Genomic DNA, 21,407 nt, shown 5'->3' on the forward strand with positions numbered 1-21,407 from the left:
GATTAAAGGAAGCCCTGCCTGCAAAATTAGCTTACCACTGCAGAAATCGAACTGATATGGCAATTAATGGCCATCCCTTTGCTCTGTGAACATGATTTGCTCATAAAATTAAATTTCGGTGGCAACTACCTCCGATATTCCCGTTCTCATTAAACTGTTTTTTGGCTGTAGTGTGGAAAATACCAGCTTGGCCCTATTACTCTAAAGTTAAATTGATCCATATGATTGGAATATTGCCCAGATTTTTAAAAAAACAACAATCATTTTGAAATTAACATTATCAATACCCTAATGCATGTTGAAGGCTGGTTGGGTCTGACATGGGAAGTGATGCAATAATGGAGCCCTTAAAACTCACAGGCCTCAAACAGGAAATGTTTTCCTCGAGGAATAGTATACTTGAAAACTGCAGATTACAATTTAATACTAACCAGATTTCTACATTAAACGTGATTTCCGAGAACAATTTGATTTTTCTTTTTTTTTCTTCTTCTTCTTCTACAAATGATCAAAACTGTGTTCAACCGCAGGCAGCTCCTGGAATGAGCCTGTGGCTGCCTGCAATTTAAATGTCAGGTTTCACCATTGTTGAACTACATCAGCTCACTCTCAGAACCCTCTGTCACTCACCGCACGCCTGTCAATCTTAATCAGCTTCTGATGCCGGCACATTTCAGTCTACCTTTACTTTATTCCCACTGCCTACTTAGACCTGCTCTGAATGAGGTTGTCCCTTGTGTTATGATGCAAACGATGTCTCCCCACTTAATTCACAGCAAATTTCAGCTGATAGGAATTATTTTAGAAATCATAGCAATTCAACCCAGTTACATTGCTGGCAACTATAGCTGATGCTGTGATCTCCATTCAGTTCATAAAATTCTAGGGCTGGAAGAGACCTCAGCAGCTTATTGAGTCCAGCCCCCTGCCCAAAGCAAGACCAACCCCAACTAAATCATCCCAGCCAGGGCTTTGCAAAAACCACTAGAGATGGATACTCTACCACCTCCTTAGACAACACATTTGAGAGCTTCACCACCCTTCAGCTGAAATAGTTTTTTCCTAAAAGCCAACCTAGACCTCCCTTTCTGCAGCTTGAGCCCATTGTGCCATATTCTGCCATCTGTCACCCCTGACACAGACTCTCTTCATCATCTTTAGAACCCTGCTTTCAGGTAGTTGAAGGCTGATGTCAAGGCCCCTTCCTCCCTCCACCCACACGTGCACTATTCTCTTCTGCGGAGTAAACAACCCAGATCCCTCAGTCTCTCTTTGTAGATCACGTGCTCCAGTCCCCTAATCATTTTCATTGCCTTCTGCTGGACCTTCTCCAATGTGTCCACTTCCTTTCAGGATACAATACTTCAGGTATAGCCTCACCCATGCTGAATACAGGGGAATAATCACTTCTCTTGATCTGCTACAATGCTGCAACTAATACACCCCGATATGTCATTTGGCTACCAGGACACACTGTTGGCTCATATTCATCTTCTCATCCACTGTAATCCCCGGGTCCTTTCCTGTAGAACTGCTGCTTAGCTAGTCAGTCCCAAGCCTGTAGCAATGCTTGGGATTCTTCCTTCCCAGGGGCAAGAGCCTGCACTTGTCCTTACTGAACCTCATTAGATTTCTTTTGGCCCAATCCTCCAATTTGTCTGGGTCACTCTGGACCCTGTCCCTACCCTGTAATGTATCTCCCTCTGTCACTAGCAGATGCTCAGGATGAAATGAAGAGAAATCTTCTTGAATATTTTTGTCATTGTTGATTGGGTGTTTGATTGCTTCATCTGTCTCTGATGCTATCATAATCATAATGAGTTAATTATTTGGATTGTGATAGGGCCTTGGAGCCCCAGTCTTGGATCAGAAAGCCATGGCACTATGCACTGTACAGACAGAAACAAAAAGATATGCCAAACCTAAACAGCCCCCATCTAAGTAACCACCACTTTCATGAATGTTGGAATAACTCATTGAAGAGCTACTGTACTTCCAGGAGAGATGAGTCGTGGAGGGAGAGCTGTGATTGTTTAAGGTCTCATTGTCATTCTAGGGAGTAGTTCTTTTCACGGCACATCTACACTAGACCTTAAAGTCAAACATAGATCTTCAATTCTAGCTATGGTGATTGCATAGCTGAAATCAATGCATCTGTGATTGACTTATCTGGCTGTCCTCACTGGGGAAGATTGATGGGAGAAACTCTCCTGTCAACCTCCCTCATTCTTCATGAGAATGAGGAGCACAGGGATCGACTGTCAAGCCTAATGGTTCAACTTTATACTTCCTTTCTAGGAGCATGAAATGGAACCTCCAAAGATCGATCCTGACTAGGTTAATCTCAGTAGGCATAGGCGTACCCTTAGAAACTTGGACAGGTGAATTCCCTGTTAACACGGTCAGGTTATTTTTTGCGGTGACCAGTAGCCATGGCTATCAGCATTTCTTATAAGATATTTCTGCATCTATTCACCTACAGAGACAAGGCTGCTTCATGATTACCACCAAAAAATAACCAATGCTGGCAACATGCTCCTTGCTACATGGGACGTAACATACAAGTGGTCCCTTTTTGCAGCAGGGACAGTTCAGTTCCCCATTAACATACTCAATGAAGAGTAATTACCATAGAAGACTGCTTAAATTATCTGAATACGATGAAAGTGGTTATTATTTATAATCTGTATTAGCATAGGCACCTAAGAACCCTAATCACGGATATGGCTCCTGCTGGGCTCAGTTCAGTGAAAACTGAGATCAGAAAGTACATCTAGAAGTCATGGTTAATAAAGACCTCCTCAGAAAAAGGAGTGGGGTGAGATGTAGGGATGGCGGGGCCACGGAAGTTTCCTCAGAGCAAATCTTCTAACCAAGCTGAAGTTCTCTCTGGAAACATCCGATTTCTCCCAACAGCGGCAGGTTCCCTTCAAACTAAAGACATTTGCTGCTGAAGCGTGAAAATTCAGGGCAAAACAATTCTCTGTAGCACAACTAGCCACTGACCACTTCTACTGACGCCAAGGTAAAGACTAGCAAGGGGCATAGTTGGCTGAAGCTGACGATTTAGTGGGTAGCCCAAATTCTGCTATGTAAGAGAGCACATCTTCAGAGAACCTCTGTCTCTATGCACTTCTGAAACTTCTGAAAAGGTTGGTGGCCACATGGTGGTGTTCTGTACTGCACATGTGAAACACCTTGATTTGATTTCTACCCCCAGTCTATCACTCCCATGGCTAAAATGCACCAGGGTGAAAGTAGGAACGGAGTGATTGACTTTAATTAACCTTCCCAGACAAAGACCAAAGCTGCAAAATGAGTTCTAGCCGTTCCTTCACTGCCCTGTGAGAGGAGGCCCTGAAGATGGAGGAATTCAAAAGAGGGGGAATCGTGAAGGATATTCTCTGAGCTCCCTGGGCAGAGGATCCACTACAGAAAATCCCCCTCTCTGAAGTCAAAAATACCTTGTTCCCTGGATGGATTTGAATGATCTCCTTTGTTCTCACATGCAGGAATCACAAATATTGTTCTCCGGCCAGAAGTGAAAGGAAAACCCAGAACCCTATAAAGCAATGTGACAATGTAACATTAATCCAACCCTCTGTTCTTGATATGACGGTAATGTCAGGGAAGATTAACCACAATAATTCTTCCCATGGTGAGCAATCGCTGTACTGTAAATTATGACTTTCAAACATCTGCTTATTGGCAACATTTACATTGAGGCTAAATCCGTCCCCAGTTGCCTGATAGCACCAACTCTGCTTTCTTAAGCTGTAGTTCCACATTTGGCACACACAACAAAGCCATCGAGAGGCTGCAGAACCCATGAAGCACAGGCCTAGACTACCCACATATTGCCAGCAACGTTAAGAAGGATGCAGGAAATGCTCTCCAAAGCTGCCAAGTCATACAGCTTTTGCCCGAACTGGCTTCTCCATGCAAGCCTATCGCTTCCCTCATAATTAAATGTTATGGCTCTCCACACGTGCCATGAAATTCTCCCCCTTGTTAACAGTGTCTAGAAAAAGGAAAATGTAGTGAGAGTCCTGGTCCTAGAACATTACTTTTAGTTGTGTCTATGTTTAAATCCGTAGATGGCTCTCCTGTATGGCGTCCCTTCTAATTTTTTCCATCCCGGGCAGAATAAATTTTGTTATCTTCACTGAGGTATCTGAGGATGTGCATCACCAACAGAAACTAATGCTGCCCACTGTGGGTGGCTGTGGGTGCCCTGCTGATCAGCTAGGTGGCACCTGAATCTCTCCTGAGCAGCTGCCCACGTGCTCAGTTTAGAGGGAACGCTGTTCCTGCACTGCACTATTCTGGGGGTGATCAGAAAAAGGACTGATAAGGGACACTAATTCATTGTAGATGAAAGGGAGTATAAAAGAAAAAACCAACAGGTTGGATATCCCTGGTCTGGCACCCTTGGGACCAAACCAGTCCCAAATGAGAGAATTTGCTGGACCAAGGTGGTCTCATGTTGTCGGCCCCTCAGCAGTTCTGTCCCTGGCTGGCACCCCGCCACTGACCCCTGCTGGAATGCTATGGTCCAAACTCCCAGCCCTTCCATAGCTGCCACAGCCCTGGATCAGAGACCTGGGGCTGTCGTGGCAGAGCTGAGGGTTGGACCACTGCTCCCCAGCTGCATCAGCCTGGCATCCCAGCCACATGGCTCCCCTGCTGCTCCCCAGCAGCGGCTGCCTGCCGATGCTGGGCTGCCATTCCCAGCCCTGACAGCAGCAGCAGCTCATCCACTGCTGCCAGGCTTCCACTCCCAGCTGCAGCTCCCCAGCCCCACCAGTGTCTCTGGTCCAGCCCACGGATGTTGCAAGACAAGAAAGTACTGGATTTCAGAAGTGAAAACTGTGGTCCTTTACAGGCATTTGTCCACATCAGACTCATATACACAAGACACTAAATTATCAACTTTGTTGGCAATTCCAGAGAGGGAATGGAAAAGGAGGCCAAACTAGCTTAAAAGGAAAGGAGTGCTCTTTTGCCTTTTAAAAACAAGCTTAGCGATTCAGGCTGTACTTGATGAATATGTAGTTAATGGCTGGAGTTCAGCCTGAAGCCTAGACTTTGAACATGCCACCTATGGGGTCTACAGATATGCAGACTTGCTTTGTCCAGGGATAGATAGGGGCTTCTTGTGAAATTCAAGTCCGGTTCCAGATTCCGGTGCCATCTGCTATGTATTGACATACATCCATGCATTTAGATCTAAGTTTCGACTGGGGTGTCCAATCAGTTCAGAAGTAGTTGCCACTATAGCGAACTAACCACATTATCCTGAAAATATATTTATTGTTCGAGCCAACTAGCCACATTCAACTAGCCAAACAGCCATGTGTGGCTAGTGGCGAGCATGTTGGGCACCATGAGTTTAGAAGACAGAATCCATGGTATTTGGTGTGGGCCAATGTTGAGTACTACAGATTTAACATGTCTCATCCAGCCCCCTCAGGACTTGAGAGAAGTTGCTGGACTACCGAAGGTCAATATTGTCTAGCACGTTACCAATATTTCCACTGCTTACTGTACTCTTAGAAGGCATGTAGGAGTAACTTACAGCTAAATAACAGCACAGAACACTGAAAGCCAGGATGAGTGGCTGTAAACAAACTTTATGGGACCACAGGAAACATGGCCATTCCCATGAAAAGTGGTCATTCAGCTAACTGAAGTCATGCCAGATTATGAATGTTGCCAGGGAGAGAATTCTGGATTGAAGAGGTTCAACCTGTAGTATGAAATCCTCTCTTACTTGCAAAACAAAAAAGCAGTCAAGTAGCACTTTAAAGACTAACAAAATGAAAACTCACCTAATAAATTATTTTGTTAATCTTTAAAGTGCTACTTGACTGCTTTTTTGTTTTGATAGTATATAGAGCAGCACAGTTTTCTCTGTTTCTCTTACATGCAGTTTAAGACCTGATCAGGTCATCTTTTCTTTCAAGGTGATAACTGTTTTCATGCCCATGATACGGCCCCACTGAGAATGTCTTCTATCTTTACAGCACAGAGAGGATTCCCAACACAGCTGTGAAAATCTCTTGCGAACACCCTTGTTTCTTTCCCAAAATTGGATGCAGTTGCATCATTCCAATGTGTTCTGTCCTAATTTTACGTCTGTGGCTTTGGATAACCACCTATGTGTGCCGCTTTTCTCTAATGAGGTGTCAGGTAACAAGCTGTTCTGAAACAGAATGTACCAGCATTAGAACAGCAGGGATGGAAACCAATGCCAGGAAATTAGGGAAAATTTCTTCCTCTTTATCCTTACTTCGACCGCAACTTATTTGTGAGCGATGGATGCTCGCGCAAACCACAGAGTGTTGCAGCTTGGATCTGTATTTATAGTGCCTGTGTCTGTACTTTCCATGCTCAGAAGAGCTAAGGAGAAAGTACAAGGCAGGAGAAATTTATTTTTATCAAGCATTTTTGAACAAACATAAACCTCTGGAGTGAAGCCCTCTTTTTGCATCCCCCTGGTCTCAGAAGCTTATTGGGAAAGAATAATACATGCAATAGGTAAGGTGGGTCCATTTTATGTGTTTAATGACATTTGATTACCAACAAAAACTCATGGCCAAGGTTGGATACTCAGCTGGCATAATCATATGGAGCTCTTTTGATTTCACAGGAACTAGGCTTGTCCCACACCAACTGAAAATCTGGCCTCCGTGTATTTTTGCCCAACCCTTTGTGTCACACACTTACTGTCTTCCTTAAGATATTTGCATCAGAGAGGTAGCTGTGTTAGTCTGTAGCTTCGAGAACAACAAGAAGTCTTGTGGCACTTTATAGACTAACAGATATTTTGGAGCATAAGCTTTCGTGGGCAAAGACCCGCTTCATCAGATGCATGAGTGGGGGGTGGCCCCTCTGGCTTTCCCTTTTACTGGGACCCCGCTCTTTAAATACCCCTCTGAAGCCACACACACACCCCCACTGATGCATCTGATGAAGATATTTGTAGTTTCTTCAGTATCATTTTCTAAGGGGAGGGGGTTCAAAGAAAACTGAAAATGGACATTTTTGCCAGAAAAATAGAGTGGAAAGAAAGAAGAAAGAAGGCTGGTCCAGACCCTCCTTAATTAATCATGAGAGATGCAATTTCTAAGTAAAATGAAGCTTAACTCATGATCTCAGGATAGAACTTTGAAATGTCAGGATTTTTTTTTCAGCCTGAAAACAAAAATCTGGATATTTGAGAGCTCGATCCTAAGATCATGAGTCACAGGTTTAATTGTTTTACTTAGAAATCCCTGTCAGCCAGCCCCAGGCAGCCAGGGCTCCTGCTTTCAGCCAGATGTGTGACCTGAGAGCGCCTCAAAGACCCGGAAGGAAATAAAGAGAGCCCAAACTCTGTTGAAAAAATTCCTTGTGATTTCTAAGCCAAGATCGTGATTTTTGGGGGGTCTGACTCATGATTTTCCACTGTCAGGGGTTGGCAACACTGCCATGAAGTTTCTGGCCAATTGCAATTTCCTTAATGGATGTAGTTAGCACTTAGCTGTCATCAAGCCTGCCAGTGGTGGGAGGGGGAACAAAGGAGCAATTGCCTTGAAGCCCAGCAATTCAAATGGCCCTGAGGCTGCCATGATAGTGACAGCAGCTGAAGCCCCAGCCCCTTTTAAATCACTACTGTACCACCACACATCACTTTCTGGGTGTCTGTGAGGGCTGGGTGGAGGGTGGGCAGGCTCAGCCTACTCTGGGTAGATCTGAGGGCTGGCTGCCCTAGTCCCACCCTTTATTCCTGAGGCCCCACCCCTTCTGCCCAAGACCATGCCCCTTCCACTTGAGGCCCCACCCCTTCCTGGATCACAAAGACAGTCCACCCCCCACATTTTCCATGGGCCTGGCAATTTTGTTGGCACTCCTGGATGTCACACAAATGGGTGAATTAGAGACACGGGAGAGGCTTGATATTTCTAATTGTTACAATTATGGGGGGGGTGGTGAATCCAATCACTATCCTCTCAAATGAACTCAGAGTGAAAACTTATAAAGATACAAACACCTTACCACCTCTGTACAGTCTTCATGATATGACCTCTCCATATTTGATCTTTCAACATTCACCTTCCAAAGAAACCTGAAGAAGGGGAGCCTGGGAACTGGTATTCATAACTCATGGGGATGCACGCAGTCATGGACTCAACAGGGACAGAGGGTTCATGGCACAGGACCGCAATGTGTAACAAACCACACAGATTGCTGGTTTTAGTTGCGCACTTAAAACCCAAGAAGGCAGGGCAAGTGACCACTTACAGCAGCAGTAAGCAAACTTTTTATGTTGGGCCCCACTTTTCAGCTCTGCAATTAGATTCAACTTTTGAGCAAACACATGGATAATTTGAGTCCAAGAGGTGGGTGTGTTGGAAAGTTAAGAAAATGGGGGAAAGAGAACATGTTTTAATACATGGCCAAGATTATTACAGGATCCAAAAAAGAACTAGATAAATTCCTGGAGGTTAGGTCCATCAATGGCTGACAGACAGGGTGGAAGGGATGGTGTCCTTAGCTTCTGTTTGGCAGAAGCTGGGAGTAGGCAACAGGAGTGGGTTACTTGACAAATACCTGGTCTTTCTGAAGCACCTTGTACTGGCCACTGCTGGAGACAGGTTACTTGGCTAGATGGACCGTTTTTCAGCCCCACTATGTCTGTCCTTATGCTGTCTTGAGTCCTGAAATAGAGCAGGCACTAGTAAAAGCCCATTGTGATGTTGGCCATACTTCCTAAATTGCCTACAAGCCTTCTATGTTCTCAATTTAATCTTAGTCATTCGGACACATCGATCTAACCTGTGTTAAGTCCTATTCCATTGTACATTTGAGATGGCTGCATTTCAGTGTATCAGGGAGGCAGCCATGTTAGTCTGTATCTTCGAGAACAACAAGAAGTCCTGTGGCACCTTGTAGACTAACAGATAATTTGGAGCATAAGCTTTCATGGGCAAAGACCCGCTTCATCTGATGTCGCTGATGAAGCGGGTCTTTGCCCATGAAAATTTATGCTCCAAAATATCTGTTAGTCTATCAGGTGCCACAGGTCTTCTTGCATTTCAGTGGATAGTCAAAGATTCTTCTATAAAACTCTTGGAGATCTGCCCTAAAGGGAAGGCACTGTAAAAATGTAAAATGAGTTTTCCTATGAATTCTTCTGGAAACTATATTTATTCCATATGAATTGTTTCAGTGAGCATGGATGCAGGATTATTTTCATGCACACACTTCTAGTAAAAGTGCTCTTTAGTTCATGATTTGGCTTCCCAACAATCCTTTACTTCATTTATGTTAAGACCCACAAACAAGAGAGAACAAAAGCAGGTCTCTGGGAATGAGTAGTGTGTGTGTGTATGTGTGTGTCCTTTGGATTAGACTGCATATGAATACAAAATAGCAGCTGCTTCTGTTTGGAAAAGTGATGCTTATCTTGAGATGAAGCTGAGTATCTAGATTACACAAAAACATTCTATAAATATAGTAGAAGCAAGAGGAAAACCAAGGACAGGGTAGGTCCACTGCTCAGTGAGGAGGGAGAAACAATATCAGGAAGCTTGGAAGTGGCAGAGGTGCTTAATGACTTCTTTGTTTCCATCTTCATCAGGAAGTCTGATGCAGAAATGCTTAACAAGGTGAATGCTAATGGGAAGGGAGTAGGTTTAGAGAACTTTGAAACACTGGGCCCCTATACACTTGCTCACTTGCACCCTCCTATCATCAGGCCTGCAGCCAGCCTGACCTTTAAGAACCAAAAGGTCAAGTGACTTCCTCATAATATCAAAAGTGATATAGGCAATCCCTAGCCCCTGGCCCTGTAAGCTTTGGACTAGAACTAAAGACAAAAGATTTTCAGTCAGAAAATGTGAATTTGTCAAAATTGAAACTAACTGTAAGAAAAAGATTGTCTTGTTGAACTTCCTATTTCTGAAATATTTTTATTTTTTTTTACAATACCTCAATGGCCCATGTTCACATTTTCCAAATAAAATGTTTCTTTTTTAGTTTGAAAAGACTTTCTGTTTTGAATTTCAAAATCCATTTCAGGAAAAAGAGTTAAAATATTAAACCAAAAAGGTGCATTTTAATTAATCCAATGTGTTTTGTTTTTTTAATTTTTTCATTGTGTAAGAACTTCCCAGATTTAAAAATATGTTCCTGTCTGAAATGAGATGAAAAATGTTCAAGAATTTTCATAATCTTACCAAAAAATATTTAAAAAGGTATAGCCTTTTTTCTATCTAAAATTGTGACTATTACCTCAAAAGTTTGGACAGAAGTTTGAAGGAAAAAAACATACACGTGGCACACCCCTCAGCAACAATAAAGAAATCTCAGATGTTTAAATGTTTTGGGATTGGTACCAAATTGAAGAGTTCACAATGTACAATAAGGGCAAAGGAGGAGTAAGACCATAGTTTAGTAATGACATGTTAGGAATCATCGTGGTTTAGCTGTTACAGGAAGGCAACAAGGCAAAAAAAAAACATAGAGAAACACTAACAAGGACTCATATTACGAGCCCTTTAAAAAAATACTGACCATAAAGAGCTATCTTAAAGCTTAGGGAAACAAATTCAGATTTCAAGGATGCGACCATGGTATCATGAGCCAAAACCTCTAATTGATCATGTAGTGAGCCCCTCCCTCCAAAAGCAGGGAGTACATCCAAACCTACTTGCAAAGTCATGACAGACTCAGTCCCACAAACACTAGACACAGGAGTAATCCTTGATTACGTGTGTAATCCCTGGAAAGCCATTCCATTCAGCTAAGGCTGCCAAATCATATCAACTAAGCTTCTGAGAGCAGCCATCCACTTGTCAATTGGAAGAGTGTCTTGAGTTGCAAGTGATTCTTTCGATTTGAGATCTTTTTTAAACAACTTTTGAACACATTTTTGCCACAGAGAAATGGAATTATGCAGTTCTAGTCTCTGTTTGGAGCCTGGAGCAGGGGTAAGAGAACCCTGATTCTTCAGGGTCTCTGGTCAAATTACTTAATTTATCCAAGCCTCATTTTCCTCATGTAAAAGATGAGTATAACAATGCACACATAAGAAAACCATGAATATTATTTCTTTCATTCTGCATTGCTTCAAGGTACTTGGATGAAAGTTGCTGTATCTGAAATATTTTGGGGGCTGGGTGAACTGTATTTTTCACCAGCTGTAATTATTATCATAGTAATTTCTATTACGGTAGCGTGATTGTCTTCAATGATAGGCAACTGTATCCATCGATGGATTGAACAAGTTAGCTCGATGTTATAAACCATCTTGAATGGCCCAGGGCAGTATAATCAAACCTCTTTGGGTATGTCTACCTTACAGAGTTATTATCTGAAAATAAACTATTCCAGAACAATGTATCCACAGTACCTGGAAGCCCTGGAATAAGCAAAAGGTAGTTCAAAATAGTGAATCCACACACAATGGAGCCTATTTCAGAGTAGAGCCCCAGGAGGCTCTCTGGGTGTATGTCTACACAGCAGCATTATTTTGGAATAATCTGTTCTGGAATAGTAAGAGAGGTAGCTGTGTTAGTCTGTACTCCAAGAAAACAAACCAGCAGAAATGTAGCATTTTGAAGACTAACAAAATGATTTATTTGGTGATGAGCTTTCGTGGGACAGACCCACTTCATCAGATCAATTTTATTTCCAATACAGACTGACATTTATAAGTACAGAGGGGTGGGGGTGGGGGGATGTTAATTGTCCTGTCTGAGATAATTACGAGCATTAAAGGAAGGGAAGCAATCCTTGTAACGCATGAGGTAATTGATGTCTCTGATCGTACCTTGTGTTAATGTGTCAAATTTAAACATGAACTCTAACTCACAAATCTCTCACTCTAACTTGTTGATAAATTCTTTTTGTTCCAGGACACAAATTCTTAGGTCTTTAACAAAAGTGGGTCTGTCCCACAAAAGCTCATCACCAAATAAATCATTCTGTTAGTTTTTGAAGTGCTACATTTCTGCTGCTTCGTTTTATTCCAGAATAGTTTTTTTTAATAGCCTTTATTCCTGGTCTATACAGCTCCTAGAATAGGTGTCATTCCTCATAGAATGAGATTACCAGAAATTAAAATAAGACATCTGCAATTTTTGAAATTATTTTGAAATAGCATTTTTGCTGTGTAGACACTCACCAAGTTATTTCGGAGTAGCAGCCGCTATTCCAAAATAACTTTTACTGTGTAGACACACCCTTTGAATCCTTCTCTTATGCAAGAGATTGATGCTCTTACAGGGCCTCAGTGTTATTTAATGGAATTGTCTTGGCAGTGAAAGTTAAATGTAAATAGGGAAGGAGTAGATAGCTGAGATTAGAAAACCACCTGATGGAATTTGAGCCTCAAAACCATGTAGACAGCTTTGCAAATCTCTGTCTATATTTATTGTGGTGGGTTTGAGTAACGATGCCTTACAGCTGGCTGAAAATGAAATGCCACAGAGCAGCCCAGCTGAAAAATTGACATGTACCACATTGAATCAATAACGAGGTTTTTCCAGCTCTGTTATGCTTTCCCATGGCATGTAATGTAACTACTGTTGCTTATTCAGGCAGAGGGGTGACAGTTTCACCTGACTGACCTCACTAAATAAGACATCTTTTATTCTTTGGCAAAAACATTTAACTGAAGTATCTAAGCCCAAGCCAAACCCCAAACTCTCCCCAAGCTTTTTTTTTTTTTTTTTTTTTTTACAGCTTTACACAATAAGTCCTGCCTACAAGACACTGCAGTAAATGTTCATTTTTGGACACAGTTTCTTTAACATGTCATTTGTCAATGGAGAATTATGATTTAACGAGCATCCTCCTCCTGGGCCATAACTTTCTCGGGCTTATTTTCTTTGCTTGAATCCACTGGTGTGTGCATTTGTTGATTCTCTGCTGTCTAAATGAAATTTGTGACATTGTGCCATGTGCTTTCTTCCTTATTAGACTTTGGAAGGCAACAAGTAATTTCTTCTGAAAATAGAATAACCAAATGTATATACTGTTTGTATGTACATATATGAATCCTTGTTTTTATTGGCAAATAAAAAACAGTTTATAAGCCGGACAAGGGCAATAATCCTTAAAAGTACTGTTTTAAAGACACTCAGTTAAGATTCTTTTTAAATGCCAGTTTTGCCAGGGACTGTGCAAATTGCTTTAAAAAAAAAAGCTTGGTTCAAATGATTTCAGTGGTGTTTCACACAGTAACTCAACATGCAATTTGGGTCCTTAGCTTACGTGTTCATTTGCAAAGAAGGGTTTTTTAAAGAAAAACTGTGTTCTCAAAAGTAACTATACCAGAATTTTTATTAAACTGTGGGATTCTTTCCTTTGGGAGTGGTGGAAGCAGCCATGTGTAGCTCCGCTGTCTGTGGATATGAAGCAGATATCTGCGGATATGCAGGACTCTACTTGATCATTTTAATCTTCCTGTCTGCAAAATATATCTCAGTGCTTGTATGAAAAACTCTCATAAAAGAGTTATCAGACTGGTTCATGTTGTTTCTGTGATCACATCCACATAATCCAGTGGGGCTGCATGAGTATAACTGAGAGCAGAAAATGACCCATTTATATTTTGTAGAGCTCAGGATTTAGATGGCTATAATTCCAATTGATTTGGGACACCTTGACAGTTTTCAGGATCTGGTCCTAATACCTCAAGATAACTCTTGCCATAGGAATAAGTTCAGCCATTTAGTGTTAAAGCTGCAGGTCAGTGGGCTGTTTATTTAGACTTGAATTTCACTCCTTGACAAAACGAATCCAAACTTTCTGTGTGGGTTGCAGACAGGCCAATTAAACTGAGTGCTGCACATCCACAGATATGTGCTTTATATCTGCAGATAGTGGAGCAGATACCCATGCAGGGCTCTCCCATCCCAGCCGGGAAGGGGGTAAGAGGGAGGGAGCAGGGCAGACCCCTGCACTGCACCAGGTAAACCACCTAAGAAGCTACGTCCTTAATCTCCTTGTAGGAGTGGCCAAGCTCCCTCCCCCATATTATGTGAGTACTAAACTGCAGAGCCCTAGCCTCAGGTTCCTGCTGCCCCTTACCCTCAGTCCCTGTTTTCCTACTGCCTGTCTCTTCCCTGAACAACTCTGCTGCCTCCTAGTTGGTCTGTGCTCCTTCCTGCTTTCCCCCTCTAGATTTGTTGTGTGGGTGGAAGTAAAATTCAGATCACAAATTGCAGGTCAGATAAGGAGTTGAGGCTGGTGGATGTGGATCAGATATAGATCCACTATTTTGTATCCAGCTGGTGTCTACCCACACAGATGCCTTTGGTCGTCATTCAGCAAGCACCTGCTAAAGTCCTATTAAAGTCAGTGGGACTGAATGATGTGTAATTTAAGAATACATTTAAGTTTTTTGAAGAAATAAGGATGATTTGCTGAACTGGGGCCTTGGAATGCGGAGTCGTGAAATGCAGTTTTCATACAGGCAGAAAGGGGGGAACAAAGTATCTGAAACAAGCAAGCAAAAAGGAGATATGCATGGTACATGCTTTAAAGAGGTCCTGTGTATCCCACATTACTGAAGAAGTCTCACTAAATCCCTCTTTTTAATGCTTTATCTATGGTATGTCATACGCACTCCATACTGCAAACACTGTCAATGTTTACTTTCCAGTTATACTGAGAGGCACCTGGAATTTGAATATGGGCCAAAGATAGGGTTGTTTTTTTTCTCTAATTCCTCTCTTTCTTGGTCTCTCTCAAAGTGAAAATAGTAAAACAAACAAGAAGAAATGATCTGCTGGGGTGGAGTTCTTCCTTTTTCCGTCACAGAAATATTTTAGGAAAATATGCTGAAAATTTTTGACATCCATTGGTGAGAATCTCTATAATTAGAGGTAAGGAAAGGACATGTCAAGTCCATCTGCCTTGCAAAAACAGAGATTCTTTTATTTTCCCCTCTTGGTAACTTTAACTTGTTCTTCTGATTGGCATCTACAGAGAAAATATGGTTAGCATATGATATACATACTGTATATGCCAGATGTGTTTCTATAGGTATATGCATATCCTGGCCCATATCCTAGGAGGATTCCTTTCTTTATACAACTCTAGATAGCAGGGACAGCTAAAACATTAAGAAAAATGTGAAATGAGCTAATGCTCCCAGTAGGCACACATCTACATCACCTACCCACCACAATGGGCCCACAAGCAGACTCCAACCTGAGAAGTTTGATTTTCTTATTTCTTAGTACTGCCTAGTTTCTGATGGTACAAAAAATTAGCAGAAAATACCACAGGGTGCCCATTCTCTGTATTTCTCACTCATCTAAACCATGGGAATGTTGGAAGTCTGCTGAGAAAGTCATAATCCAAGAACCCACAGTTTCATCCAAAATCTTTCTCCATATTTTTCAGGGAGGGGGAAGTTTTCACAGACCTCTGTCAAGTGATTTATCAAGCCATTCAAAGGACACCAATCACTCATACCTATGTGATGATATAATCCCCCACTGACATGCTCCCAGGTCATTGTCTCAGCTAGACAGAGCACTACGGTTAATTAATAAACTACAATTTTCCTACCCAGATCCTCAGCTGGTGTACATCAAACTATTTAGAAATAAAAGGAACGCAATGATTTATGCCAGCTGAGGCTCTGATCCCAAATTACAGGTAGAACCTCTCTTGTCCAGCATGTTCAGGACCTGACCTTTGCTAAACGAGAGAATTTGCTGGACCATGGGAGCTCAGTATTGTCTAGCGTGTTGACAGCTCTACCACTGTTTGCCGGACTCTTAGAAGACACGTAGGGGGAAATTAAAGATAAATAACAGCACAGAACACTGAGAGCCAGGACTGGTGGCTGGAAACAAACTTTATGGGACCACAGGAAACTTAGCCACACCCATGATAAGTGGACATCCAGCTAACTAAAATCATACCAGATTACAGATGTTGCCAGACAAGCGAGTTCCGTATTAGAAAGGTTCAACCTGTAAAACCAAACTGAGGTTCAGATTCTTCCCCATGAAGCTTCATTAATTTCACATAAGCTATGTTGATTTACACCAATTGAGATTCTGGCCTCTAACTTTTGAGGAAAATGTCCACAGGAAAGGCAGGGGACTGCGCAGAGAGGAGAAAAGGAAAATGCTCATTTGCCTAACAAACCAGAGCAGTTAAATAGCAGATCAGGGAGAAGGAGCTTGTTCTAGTCCTTTGTAGGTCGAGACTGTTAATTTCACTTTGCTGGAAAGAGATGAGTGTGATTTACCATTATTTTCCATTTCCTGAGGACCCAAAATCAAACATGACAGCAGCCTGTATTCCACCAGCTTCGCTTAAGCTGGAGGTGTTTAGACTGCCTTCTGTAAACACACCTTGCTTTTCCAACTTCAGAGAGAGAGAGAGAGGGAGAGGGGAGAATATCTGTGTGTGTGTTTTACAGAGAGAAACCTGTGTATTCAGTGAATCATGGTCTTGGAATGGAACATTATTGTCAGCTCAGCCTTCTCAGACCAGATGGTGGTTTAACAATGGGCACAAGTTTCCCCACAGATTCATCCAGCTGTAATAGAACCAACCCGGTTCTCACTCATTCTCTTAGGTCACAGCCCACACTGAAATTTTATATATGCCACCATGTGTAATAACACTGATATTGCACCTTCCATCCCAAACCACTTTATGCAGCATGCACAAAGGAGTTGATTCACCCACCGCTGAAACACAGCCCGTGGCTAAGGTGATAGGGTGGGCGGGAAGCAACCAGCTTAGCTGAGCAGTACACATCGCATACTGTACAACAGTGGGAGGTGAGTTCCTTTTGGCCATAGACCGCAAAGCAAATCCCATGGTTTTCCAAAAGTGGCGTGGACTTCTAATGGCTGCACTGAACAGACAGGACCTCTGCTTTTTGATTTTGAAGGTCTTTTGCTAACCAGTGAACTGTCTGGAATTCAACCTCTCCACCACAGAAGGATGAAGCGCTGACTTTGCTCTGCCAGGATGGCAGGTTGTGGTTCCTGGGAATCTACAAGAGGTATTTTGAACCTCGGGTTTCCACCACAGAACCCTGCCTGATTATGAAACGCAGGCTCAGCAGCACTTATCACACCTTTTTTTTAAAATTTATATCGTCAGATTACCAAACCACTTATGGAAAGAATGCATGCAAAGGAGCGATATATTAACAAATATAACAAACATTAGCACTGAATAATAATCCTGACAGTTAACAGCACTCCTCTCCAAGCTTGTCCTTACCCAAACACAGAATACTCAGCAGTGTAGGGCATCTAAAAATTTGAGACACCACAAATCTTTTCATCACATCCTGGATTCTAGCTCCTGATAAGCAGCAAACTTCCTGAGATTCCAGGTCTGGATGGCAGCCAGATAGCTCCATCACCACCCATCTTCTCTTGCTTAAGTGCATGCTGAACTGAGATCTGCATGTCTGAAAAATACAGGACTTCGGTTTAAAGGATCATAGGAAACACAGTAACTCTAAAGCAGAGGTCAGCAACCCCTGCCAATGGTGCTAAGAGTGGCACGCAAGCCAGTTTTCATCAGCATGTGAGGCAGGAGCTCAGCCCAGCCCCACCTACCCCATGGAGCCAGGAGCTTGCTCAAAGCCAGGCCGCCTGTGGATTAACAACAGACCAGCCAATGCTACCAACCACCCCCTAAATGGTAAAGCTCTGCATCTTCATTTATTTATTACTAAAGCTGTTGTAAGCAGGACTATTAGTGACTTCAAAAGGTATCGCTGACACCCGGATTATACATAGAAGTCAAAAGATCAAATTTCAGCACTCCACCTCGAAAAGGTTGCCCTAGAGCTGGCATGTCCCTTACGCTCCCTGTGCGGCAAACAGGGTAGCATATTGTGGTGAACGGGGCTAGGCAGGCTGTTGCGGCAGCTCGGGACATGGTGTTGGTGGCTCAGGGGCTCACACAGCGGCTCCTCAGGCAACATGTGGCAGCTGCAGCCTGGTGGCTCAGGCACTGTGCCACGTGGCTCTCGGCACTGCGCAGCTTGGAGCTGGGCAGCTCCTGTGGCGTGACCCTCAGGCTGTTCAGCTCCAGCAGCACAGCTTGAGCAAAGCACCAGGGGTAGCGGGGTAGGGTGCCTGGCTGCAGGGTGGGGAGGAGATAGTGGCAGGGGCCTGGGGCATGTGGTGATCAGGTGTCTTGCGTTTGGATGCCCCTGCTCTAGAGGACGGATGGAACAGTTGTTAGAAATCAATTGTTAGAACAAGAAGCAATGAGGTTAAATTGCAGTAAGGGAAGTTTAGGTCGGACGTGAGAAAACACTTCCTAACTATCATGGTAGTTAAACACTACCATAAGCTGCCTAGGGAAGCTGTGGAATCTCATCTTTGGAGATTTTTAAGAGCAGGTTAGATGAGCATCTGTCAGGGATAATCTAGGTGGTACGTGGTCCTGCCTTGAAGGGAGGGGACTGGACTTGCTGACCACTTTAGGTCCTTCCAGTTCTAATAGTCTCTGATTCTACAAAAACAAGCCCAGTGACACCAAGGTAACCTTGGGCAAGTCCCCATGGGTATGTCTACACTGTCTCTGGAGCAAGTCACCCAGCATGACAGATTGCACTAGTACAAATCCTGGACCCCCAGGGCACGTACTTGGGATTGTTATCGTGCCACCACTGTCCCTCTTAGTATTTTTAGCACGCTAGCTCAGAAAAAACCTAGCACAAGTGTGTCTATATTTGCTGTCCCTCACATTTGTACCTCAAATGTTATGTGTAGCCTTTGTGCCTCACCATTTGCCTAGGGTAGCCTCTGCTAGGTACTAGAGAAAATCTCAGAGCCTATTGTGAGCGACCATCCAAAACTGTATTTGAGAATCATGTTATTTACACCTTCCTTGCAAAGTCCATACACATCCTTCAAATTTGCAAAATCCCTCCAGGTAACGTAGGTATGAAAAGCACCACATGTAATCAAATTCTTTCGCTTATGTCTATGTCGGGTTATGTGTGTTAGCTCCTTGGGCCAGGTCTACAGTAGGAAAAGAAGTTGATTTCAGATATGCAGTTCTAGCTTCAGCAATTGCATAGCTCTAATCGACTTGTCTGAATTCGACTTACCTGGCCATCCCCACTGAGGAACGTCGATGAGAGAGTTTCTTCTGTTGATCTCCCTTATCCCTCACAATAGTGAGGCCTACAGGGGTTGACTGCTTACCCCGATAGGTTGATTTTGTGTCTCCCTCACAGAAGAGCGAAATTGGACCCCAGAAAATCGACCGAGAGCGGGTTGATCTTCCAGATAATGTAGATTTGGCCTTAGTAATATTGTCACCTAGCTGTAAAGGGGTGAGATAAAAAAACCTGTCAGTGTGATAGAAATGTCCTGCATACTGAATTGTCATGCTAAGAACCAATATGATCGAGCATTGGCATGTTGAAGCCACACGCCCCCTTCTGCTTTTTATGCAAGTTAACTGAATCATTTTTGTCACTTTATGGGATATTTTTAAAATTAGATGAGGATTATGGACCTGATTGAAAGCCTGATAAAGTCAGTGCAGGTGCATTCAATTAATTCCCATTAGCTTTGCACTCCGCAAGTCAAAGAGATGCATAAAAGGACAGCCCCACTCCAGATCCCACATACAAGTGGCTTGTAAGCAATTTTTGTGAGGGCCAGGCTTCAGCAAAATGCGATGGGCACTGGAGAAACATCATAAAGGCAATCTGAGCTCACCAAAGTTTTCTTCTTGCAGCATGCAGATAACTCAGGGGAAGAAGGCAGTGCGAAGATAAAAAATAAAATGGATTCTGATTTCAATATTTCAGCATGTAAGATCTTAGCAGGATTCTTCAATTACATTCTCTTGAGCCCCAGCCATTTTATCTTCATGTCCACACAGAAGAGTGTTAGACCAGACTTTCAAATTAAAGGCCGGTTCCCTAACCTCAGCTGTGCCTCAAAAATAGGCTATTCTTTCTTTAATGAGGGGGGAAAGCAACGTACATACAGTTTAATCTTTTTCTTTTTTTCTGCTTGTTCTGCACAGTAAATTGGAATTCTTGCCACTTCCTAAGTCAGGGATTCCTCCAGACTTTTTTTTGAAACTTGACAAGCCATTGGTACCCGGCGCACAGGTTTGCAACCCCCATGTGTGATAAATTAGACCTTTCACTTGGAGTTTTTCCTGGCATGTGTACTAAAACAACCCTCTGAATAGCTACTACTGCTGAATTTTAAAATCTCCTTGGCTTGCTGCTTAGCCAAAACTGAAAGCTACAGTCCACTAGAATTTGGCAAGGAACAGTCTTCTGTAACCTTATCTTTTTATAATAATCATATTTGTTAGTATTTTACAGTGCATTATAGGGTTCCTCTTCGCATCTATTTCTGCTACAGCAAGACAGAGAGCACAAGTGTGACATATTTTTAATGCAGATGTAAGACAAACTGCAGCAGCATGACCGAGGGAATGGAATACTGGACTGGAACAAAGAAGAAAGAAGTAGTATTCCTGGCTCTGCCACTGACTTGCTGTACGAACTTTGTCAAGTTTCTCTGCCTCTTTTTCCCCTTATAGTTTTTGTCTGTTTAAATTGGCTGTGTTTTTGTAGAGACTGCCTCTTACTACGTGTTAATACAGCTTCTTAGACTCATTTGGATCCACTGGATCTGTGGTTCCCAAACTTTTCACTCATGGAGACCCCCAAGTGCCACCCCCAAACTGCTCATGGTCCCCCTTCAAAGCCAATTCTAGCTGTGATGTACACTTCACTAAGTGGAAAAGAAAACCACACTATAGATTTTTGGACAGCAATTAATAACGTTGTTGGAAGATATTTAATTTAAAAATAATAATTGATTGTGACTTTGCAATTTATTGAAAACTTGTTTTCTGTGATCATTTTTATTTATCTTTTATTTTTCTCACAGACTTCTTGAGGTCCACGGACCCCATGTTGGGAATCACTAGTCTAGATGCTAACATAATAAAACAATAAATAATCATCATAAGTCATTTCCTTTGACAGAATCCTCCTAATTAAACGGATCGCAAGGGGAACTGATATGGTTTCTTTTTTTCAACAAAAAGGGGCTAAAATCCCAAAGATTCAGACCTGTTTGAGATCTCAAATCAGTAACAGACTACAGAGCAATTTCATCTCTGCTCCAACTTCATCAACTTGGAATGAGCTGAAAGATGAATTTGGTCTCAGGGTTACGCTAAAGATTTTAAAATAAATGTTTTAAACTAGGAATTTAAAACAGAGTTTTCCTGTTGATTTTCCATTCAGACGCTAAGCTCCAGGTTCTGGGTTTCCGCTAAAGCAACTAGTAAAATCATAATTATCTAAAGTTGCATTCAATGATTTAAGAATGAATGTCCATTTGTTCAGCTGGAACACAAGACCTAGGGTA

The sequence above is a fragment of the Carettochelys insculpta genome, chromosome 20, assembly GCF_033958435.1.
Source record: "Carettochelys insculpta isolate YL-2023 chromosome 20, ASM3395843v1, whole genome shotgun sequence".
Lineage (NCBI taxonomy): Eukaryota > Metazoa > Chordata > Testudines > Carettochelyidae > Carettochelys > Carettochelys insculpta.